Genomic DNA, 7086 nt, shown 5'->3' on the forward strand with positions numbered 1-7086 from the left:
CTCTTCTTGTACCGCAGTATGTCACAGATGAGGAGATGAAGAAGGCTCGATAGCATGAGATGTTGAGGGATGACATCAGGGAGTTCGTGAGCAGATCCAGCTGTAAGACGCTGGAAGATATGATTTCTCGGGCTAGAGAAAGGGAAATTGATTTGGAGCAAATCCGGAAGAGGAAGCCGGATGAGGTTCAGGTAGCTGCGGGTTCGGGCAAAAGGCCCAAGGGATCGGATTCGAGATCGAGGGATCATCAGGACAGCAGTCGGTGCGGAAAGTGTGGCAGGGCGCACGGGGGCGCGTGCAGGAGTGGTAGCGGTGGTGAGTCTGGCTGTTTCAAGTGCGGTCGGACTGGTCATTTCAGCAGGGATTGTACTGTTACCGCCGCGCAGGGATCAAACTTGATATGTTTTCACTGCAACCAGCGGGGCCACAAGAAGGCCCAGTGTCCCAGTTTGTTTTCAGCAAGATGGGTGATGGCACCCGCCCCTGCAACTTTGAGGATCACGGATGGCCGTCAGGGCCGGGTAGAGGCACCTGCGGCAAGGAGCAGGGCTTTTCAGATGACGACCTTGGAGACACGAGCAACGCCGGACGTTGCAGGTATGCAATTTCCCATTTTTAGTTCTTTTATTTGTGCATGATTTTATTGTTATGGTTCTGCATCATTAGCAGTAAAAGTATTTTATTTTGAGTGGTTGATTGTGATCGAGTATATGCCATCTGCATGCCCCGGATGTTGGTATGGTAGTTAGGGGATGTGCTCTATTGGATAAGGTTTTGGAGGATGCAGTAGCTGTAGCATGCTTGGGAGAGATTTGGTACGTCTCGCTAGTTTGGAGTGGTACAGTGATTGTGATGGATTAGCTAAATCCCTAGCTATGGCGGGCTTGGGTTCCTCAGTAGATGGGTTATGGAATGGTAGCAAAGATCGGGATCTCTTTTGAGTATTGAGCAGCAAGGGGTAAGCAGGATCGAAGTGGGGGAGAATCCTCCGGGTGTTCCCAGAGAGGAGCACGTAGACCCAGAATGAGTACGTGACCTCCGAGAAGGAAGAGAAGTAGTTCAGTGTTTCATGGATTGAGGATTTCAGGGTTGGGAGTTTGAGAAACTCCCCATCAGCTAGTGCGTGTGATGGTAATGGTTAGTTTATGGTTGAGAATTCAGGTTGTGGATCGCCCGAAGGACTCGAGGGAGTCGGAATGAGGATCTTGAGAGCTAATGGCACATGGGTGCCTTCGTACTAGCAGTCAGCAATGGATAGTGATGTAAGACTATGGGTAAGCCGTAGCATTCCTTAGTAGTTTTGTGAGCGGAGTTGGGGCGAGGCCCTTATCTCCTAGTGATCAGATAGGGATCAGGAATGGGTAGTGGATGAGAATGATATGGAATTTGCCTGTATAGCCCTAGAGAGGTGAGACCTTGGGAGAGGCTGCTCCAGGATATAGTTGGGTGAGACCCGTGGGCAAGGCCCGAGCGAGAGTGATTAGACTAGTGGGAATAGAAGGATAGAGGCGGGTGGGACCCGTGGGCGAGGCCCGTGAGTTTTAGCAGCACAGGTGGGACCTAGTAGGGACCTTAGTGTCAAGTTAGGGGATCGAGAATCCCAGGTTTGTAGTGCCTGAATGGCAGAGTAGATTGAGCAGTTATAGGTGATCGAAGTTCTTTAGAAGTCGCTGGGATCGACTAGCGGTGGTGTTGGGACTAGCTATCGGTAGGAGCCGGTAATCCAGTCATTGATAGGTTGGTAGGGACCAGGGTGGTCTTAGTTCATCCGGAAGTCAGAAAAGGAACAGCAAAATTGTCCGGCAGTGGCAGTGCGAGCATGCAGCGCATGGTGGAATTCAGTTAGTTGATCGTGGGGTGCTCTGCACCAAACCATAGTAGAAAGAAATGCCCAGTGGATACTGGCGATAATGACCCGTACTGGTAAGCGAGGGTGATGGAGTTGGTGAAGGATAGGGCCTTCACAGTGATAGAAGGAATAGTTGGTTATGGGGTTTTGCCTTAGGAAGGCAAGGAATTGTGCAAGGAAAGAAGGGGTGAACCCCTATAGGTTCAGTGTAGTACTCGGTGAGTACCAGGCGGATTATCGGTTGAGTAAGTCGTGTTTCCAGAATGTTTAGGGTTAGGGTTGACCCGAGATGATTATCCGCAAGGTTTGATGCTAGTCAGAATGATCGGGCGGTAGGCCAGCGAAAGAAGGCAGCTAGTGTTGGGATAATTGGTTGGGTATTGTAGGCAGATCGCATGCGGTGGGCCATAGCAAACTTTGAGGACGAAGTTTAGTTTAAGTGGGGGAGAGTTGTAACACCCAAAGTTTTGAAGGCCAAGAAAGGAAAGAAAACCTTAATGTTAAGGGGCGACTCGGCGAGTCTAAGGAGGAACTCGGCGAGTCCGAGCGGGATCCGGGTCGAGGAGTAAGTGACCAACTCGGCGAGTCGGCCAAGGTGACTCGACGAGTCTGGTCTGTGCGTGGAAAACCCTAAATTCGGGACTTGGAGCCTATATAAACGTCTTAATCTCCTTCCTAGGGTTCCTTACTGCCTCTTAAGCCCTGGATATCAAACCCTAGCTGCCATATCCTCTATTGGAGCAATTTATTGCCTTCAAGAGTGCATTAAGCTTGGAGAAAGAAGAAGAATCTTGAGAGTGCAAGAAGGGGGCTGTAGATCCGGGATTGGGAAGACATTTCTGGGCTTTTGGAGGTATAAAATAGTTCCTGGACCCTTTTTGCATCTAGATTTATGTGTGGTTGCTGGCTCTTTAGCCATAATGATATTATCTTGAGTTAGGAGCCGGATCTGGAGTTGCTACTTCAGATCCAAGTGTGTTATGGACTGGAGAAGCATAAAGTATCAGCCCTTGAGTCGATTTTGAAGCCCCTTGGCCTTAAACCCTAGTTTATGGTGCTTTTTTCCTAGATCTCCCTCTCTACACGTAAAGTTTGCAACTTTACGTGGGGGATAGGCTTGGGACGGGTAGATCTACAGTTTGGAGTCCATGCATGACTCGAAATTCCTCTGCATGTATGTAGATCTGAATGGACTCGGCGAGTCCTTCGAGTGGACTCGACGAGTACCTTGAAGATGAGGAGGCACTCGACGAGTGGGATGAACAGCTCGTCGAGTCGGATGAAGATGGGCATGAACTCGACGAGTTGGATGAACAACTCGGCGAGTTGGATGAAGATTGCCTTGTGCTCGGCGAGTCTGCTCTTGGACTCGATGAGTCAGGTCGCGTAGCCCCAAACCCTTCGAGTTAAGATTCGAATCAGTGAGTCGGGTGGAGACTCAGCGAGTTGGTCAGGTCAGGACTCGGAAATCGTGGGACTCGGCGAGTCATGGACTGACTCGGCGAGTCATGTCGCGAATGGAAGGACCTTGAGTATGTGAACTCGGCGAGTCAGTAAGTGGACTCGGCGAGTAGGGTTGACCTGGAAGGGTTGACTTTGACCAGCACTTTGACTTGACCAGAGTTGACTTGGTTGTCTGTCAGGGGTCAGTTTGACTCAGTGTTGTATTGATATTGGTAGCTCGGGGAGCTAGTGGAGCAGCAGTTCGGAGTCAGTGGTCAGGTAGCGATCAAAGGGATTAGCAGCAGCAGTTCAGCAGTATCATGTGAGTTTCCCATTGTATGAATGGGTCTACGACCACAATGCCGGCCCATGTAGTTATGAGTAGAAGACCCGGGGGTTAGCCCTTGATTAATCCTAGCATTTTCTAGTGAAGGTATAAGGCCAATTAGGGGGTTTAAACTCTCATTTGGTGAGGTTTGGGGGTGTTTACGGCCTAAGCATGTGCTTGGGCCGTAAACTCCTTTCTACCCCTCATTTCTTTGTGTTTAATTGTTCTAAACCCGAAATAGCATGTCCCTAATTTATGTCTTAAGCCTAAGGGTGGTTTGGGAGTGTTTGGAACTTGATTTTACAAGTTTAGAGGGTGTTTACGGCCTAAGCATGTGCTTGGGTCGTAAACCCTCTTTTATGCCCCAAAATTGATTGTTTTAAGGTGCAAACACTCTTAGGCTAAATCCCTAATTAGTTTCCAAGCTTTTAGGGACAAATTTGGGTCATTTAGGCCTCTTTTTAGGGGTTTACGGCCTAAGGAGGCTCTTAGGCCGTAAACTCCTTTTTAACAACTTAAATGGTTGATTTTTGTGCTATAACGACATGAAATAGGTTGTAAAACAAGCTAGGGTACAAGAACTTACGATCTGGAGGCGGAAACTTGCGGTTTTCGGGACGAAATCGTGTTTTATGAGAGAGAGTATAGAGAGAGGGTGACAAAGGTTGAAATGGAGTTTACGCTCCCTTATATAGGGGTTGGAGTTGAAACTCAGTGGAAATCTACCAAATACTGTCGTTAAACGGAGCTTTTGGTCGCACCCGATTTAGTGGTCGTAATAAAATTTAACTTTTTCCAAATTAATATGGAAATGTAATTTAAATGCTTTTAACGACATAGAATATAAATAAATAAAACATTTATTTATTTGACGACCTCTTATTAACGGAACTTTTATACAGTGGAATATTCCGTCAACGGAAACGGGGTAATGTAACGGAATGAACTTTGGGTTGTCACATTCTCTAATTAGATGAAGATATGAAATGAGATTTGCAGATCTCTTTAATTCCTGATTATTACTGGTGTTTCTAACTTAGATGTGAATTCTGTTAAATGGCATAAAGGTAAAACCCCCTGAATGTCTACACTCTTTTCATGTGTCTTGTACTGATATGTGGCTTTATTCTCATTTAACTTGTCCTGTTTGTCGTACTGATGCTATTCCTTCATCGCAAATTTTGTTTCAGTTTTTGGATTCTGATTCAGAACATATAGAGGTTAGACATGAAGTTTCTAATACTGTTTAGATACCGAATGGTGGATAAATAGTGTTTTAGTGATTTTTTTTATCCAAGAGGAATGTTGAATTCTCTTAATTCATACATGAGGACAACTAAAAAGATAAATGTTTAGATTTGGTCAAATGTTACATTTTGATGATTTATGAGAATTAAACAGTTTTGATAGTTTAATAAAGACCTCTTGATGTGCATTAGGGTTCATATTTGTGAAAAACATGGATTCAGGTATCTGCAAATAGGAAACATATAAACTTACATAAAGTGATTAGAATTGGTGGAAATTTTTAGAGAAAAGTAATATTTATATTTAAAATAAATATATTTTACTATGTAGTTAGTGTAAAAGTGAAAGTACATTACCTAAAATGAGAGTTTGCCATAATTTTCATATACTTTGGCATAGTTTTGCTATAGTTTAAAATGAGTTTGCCATAAGAATGTTTTTTGACATTTTAGGTAAATAACTTATTTTAAATTTGTACATGTACTCATCAAATATTGTATGTTTTTTCAATTTTCTTGTAACCTTTTATTATTATGGTTTATCAGGATCAGGATGTTGCAGGGACGCAACAGGTGAAGGCAGTAACAACACTTGTGTATAGTGGTTAACCCAAAAAAATACATTGCCTCTAAGCCATTCACCAGTTCAACAGAGGGCGCTAAGGTAATTTTTGTAGTCATCTTAAAACTACATTGATGTGACTGTAAACAAATAAATAGGATATGAAACATATAAAATTACATAAATGCATTATTTAAGCTCTTTTCCAGATCATCTACCAAACACAATGTTTGAAAGTGAATGCCATAAAAACCCATACTACCAAACACAATGTCTGAATAGTGAACACCATAAAAACACATACCATCAAACACAATGTCTAATCTCTAAATATTATTAAAAGAGAACCTTTAATTCATCAATCAAGCAATCAGGGCCTTTGATTGTTTTTCAATCCTATATTTTCCACCATTAGATCAAATTGATGATGTCATCTTGACTAAACTTTTGGTCAAACATCATTTTTGTAACTTACATTCTTAACTTACAGTTATAATCCCTGATTTTTTGGAATTGAAATCAACAATCATTTCCGTTTTCTAATAGTCTCAATCCTTTCCATTTTTTAATTGATGTGCTACAAGGAAAGAGTTTATTCCAAATCTATTTTTAAAAAGTGCATTTATTTCATCCATAATTGTATGAAAATTTTATTTTTTACCTAATTTAAACCTTTCTAAAATTCAATTTCTCAATCTCTTTTTATATATAGAATTACAACTACACATCTATCGTTATTTGACAAATTTCGTCTCCACCTATAATGCTTGCTTCTTTGTAAGGGTTTTAACCATAAGATTGAGCTTCTTTTACTACTCTTCTTTGTCTGTTCATCATTTACCCCTCAATAGATAGCACAACCGGTGAGTTTATTTATTTATTTATTTTTTATTTTTATTATTATTATTTTTTTTACTTTCTTTGCATATCTTCTTTTTTGTTTTGTGAACTATAAAGTCTGTATTGTGTGTCTATGTGTATTTCCTATTTAGTCGATTTCATCCCAAATACAATTTGGTGGGTGTTCAATCTTCAAAACTTTAAAATCTTCGATGTTGGCAGGTGCTTAATCTTTATTTTCCTTTTTAAATTCTACTTTCATTATTTATAAAAATAAACATGCATCGTTTTTGTAACTTACATTCTTAACTTACAGTCATAATCCCTGATTTTTTGGGATTGAAATTGACCCTGATTTTTTGGGATTTAAATCAACAATCCTTTCCGTTTTCTAATAGTTTCAATCTTTTCCATTTTTAATCGAGTGCTATAAGGAAAGAGTTTACTCGAAATCTATTTTTGTATAGTGCATTTATTCCATCCATAATTGTATGCATGATTTATTTTTACCTAATTTAAACTTTTCTAATATTCAATTCCTCAATCTCCTTTTATAACTAGAATTACAAATACACATATATTGTTATTTGACAAATTTCGTCTCCAATTATAACGATTGCTTCTTTGGAAGGGTTTTAACCATAAGTTTAGGCTTCTTTTCCTGCTCTTCTTCGTATGTTCATCGTTTACGCTTCAATAGATAGCACAACCGGTGAGTTTATTTTTTTATTTTTATTTAATTATTTATTTTTTTACTTTCTTTGCGTATCTTCTTTTTTCTTTTGTAAACTATAAAATCTATATTATGTGTCTATGT

This window comes from Lactuca serriola, chromosome 8, assembly GCF_051521515.1.
Source record: "Lactuca serriola cultivar US96UC23 chromosome 8, Lser_US96UC23_V15, whole genome shotgun sequence".
In the NCBI taxonomy this organism is placed as follows: domain Eukaryota; kingdom Viridiplantae; phylum Streptophyta; class Magnoliopsida; order Asterales; family Asteraceae; genus Lactuca; species Lactuca serriola.